At 38.6% G+C, this 2,588-nt stretch overlaps 1 non-coding gene across 1 annotated transcript; it reads left to right on the top strand.

The window, feature by feature from the left end:
* Positions 1-1,366: 1,366 nt before the first annotated feature.
* LOC124893778 lies at positions 1,367-1,472 on the top strand. The gene has a single exon (XR_007050899.1). It is a non-coding gene; the product is annotated as a small nucleolar RNA R71 (small nucleolar RNA).
* The last annotated feature ends 1,116 nt before the right edge of the window (positions 1,473-2,588 follow it).

The raw sequence follows: 2,588 nt of genomic DNA on the forward strand, positions 1-2,588 counted from the left end.
AAGCCAAGCTTCTTGTAGATGATAAAAGGCATTAAGTTAATTCTTACACCAAGGGCACATAGAGCTTTGGAAAACTCATGTGTCCCTATTGTGCAAGGAATGGTGAACACTCTGGGGTCATCTTTCTTTTTTGTAACCTTACTATCCATTATAGCACTACACCCATGAGTGACCTCAATGGTGTCACCCTCAACAAGCTTTTTTTTGGACATCAACTTTTTCATTAACTTAGTGTATCTTGGGATCTCTTAGATTTTTTCAAACAATAGGATGTTTATCGATAGATTGCTAAGTCTTGTCATGAACTTTCTCAATTTGTGACCCTCCTCTTTTTATGCATTCGCTGAGGGAATTAGGGAGGAACTTGAATTGTGGGTCTTGCTTCATTTGTGTTCTTTTTGCCTCAACCACTTCTTCATCACTTTCCTCGATTACTTTCTCATCATGTTCTTATCAACTCTAAGGTAACCCCTCTTTTTACTAAGCTTTGGGCGTTTTCTCACTCAAGTCTCCTCTCATGGGCTCATCGAGTGTTTTTCCACTCCTTGTAACAATTGCTAGGACTTGAGCGTCATTTTTTGGGTTACCAATCGTGTCAGTAGGGAGTCCAACTCTAGTCCTAGCATTTAATTATGTGGAGATTTTACCAATTTGGGTCTCCAATTGCTAGATAGAGGCGGGGTAAGATACCACGGTTTTGGAGAGTTGAGAGAAGTCACCTTTCAACTCATGGACCAATTTGTCCATACCTTCCACTCTACTCAATATTCTTGCTAACACATCCTCGGTCTTAAATTTTTTGGGGTTGATGGAACTTGGATCTTTGGTCTTTAGCTCAATCATGAGGGGGAACACAATGATCATAATCACGCTCTCTATCTCTCCAATCTCTATCCCACTCGTGGTCCATCCAACCTTGGTTCCAAACTTGCCTTTGATAAGTAGAGCGGAACCCCCCCCCCCCCTCGAGTAGTTAGCCAAATACTAGATTTCCTCATCCAACTTCTTTGCTTATTTATCATCTTTATAAGATTTTGATGCTATGTTATTTACCACTTTCGCAGGTACACCCATAACATGCTTTGTCAAGAGTTCAAGTTGGGTCATCATTTTTGTCGTGTTCTCTTCCTTTTATTTATTCCACTTTATTTTTTCATTATCAACCATAGAAGTAGTAGAAGTGATCTTGGGAGCTTTGGTATCTCAGGTATGCCAACCTTGGTTTTGCTTTGACACTTCTCCGGTCAGTAGAAAGGTCGCATGATGGTGAATCTTCACTATAGATCCACCCATCGCATCATCCACCACTTTTTTGTTTAATAGATCTAGGGCCTGGTAGAAGATCTCAAGAAGCATCTTCTCTGGGACCTCATGATTTGGGCATTGGTCTAATTTTCCATTAAACCTTTCCCAAGCTTCAAATAATGGCTCTCCATTTATTCGCCAAAAATTCACAATTTCATCCTGATTTTGAAGAATTTTAGATGGTGGGAAGTATATATTAAGAAATATTATGGTAAGCTTTTCCCAAGATGTAATAGAGTTGGCTGGAAGTGAGCAAAGCCATAAAACCGCCTCACCCGTTAGTAAGAATGGGAAGAGGAAAAGCCGGATTGATTCTTGAGTAATGTGTATTATGTTAAATGGCGCACACACTTCCACAAAATTCTACAAATAGATGTTCGGGTCCTCACAAGCATGACCCCCATACAACCCTTTCATTTGCAACATGTGAATCATGACGCTAGTCACATAGAAGACTCTTTTCCCATTAGTTGGTGGAATACGGATTGTACTTATTTGGCTCGCTTCATTTGGTTGGCCCTCATCATCTAGTGTTCCATCAAAAGGGCCCAAGTTTCTTGCATTATCACTCATTATTCCGTTAACACTTTGATCACCTACATAAAATTCAAAAAAAACAAATAAAAAATTACACCATCACGAGTATACCCAGGTAAGAATCACATCGCACAAGTAAATCTATATTCCACTCCCTAGCAGCGGCGCCATTTTGATAATGCTCAACTCACTCCCATGTTTGAGGAGTAAACTGGTCATTATCAATAACTCAAATTACATTGGCGTCGAATCCACAACAAGGAATTATAAATTTCAAATCTTATGGGTGTTCTAATTACTAAAAGGTTACCCGGAATGCTAACGAACACAACATGTAATATAAAGTGGGGGGAATTTATTTGAAATTTGTTTGTAACAATCTTTGGTTAACAACACACTAATTTAGCACTTTTGATTTAGAATCAAGATTTGAGAAGATCTTGGGATTATGTCTACCTAAAAGCAAGGAGTGCATGAATTATTGAGAGTTTAATATGAAACTTAGTTGTTAAGTAAAAGATAGGATAGGTTGAAGGTATTTGTGGTTAGTCTTTCAACAAAACCACGAGGATTTTACCCATTGCCTCTTTCGAGAACCAAAAAAGTGTGCAATTCATAATCACCTAAAACCTCAACTGGCATCCCTATTTATAGGATGATATCCTTGACATGATTCATATTCCTACCACACTTATTTCTAAGATTGCAAAAGGTAGTAAACCATAGGCTTGATTGTCCACCATTGC

Source organism: Capsicum annuum, unplaced genomic scaffold, assembly GCF_002878395.1.
Source record: "Capsicum annuum cultivar UCD-10X-F1 unplaced genomic scaffold, UCD10Xv1.1 ctg64725, whole genome shotgun sequence".
In the NCBI taxonomy this organism is placed as follows: Eukaryota; Viridiplantae; Streptophyta; class Magnoliopsida; order Solanales; family Solanaceae; genus Capsicum; species Capsicum annuum.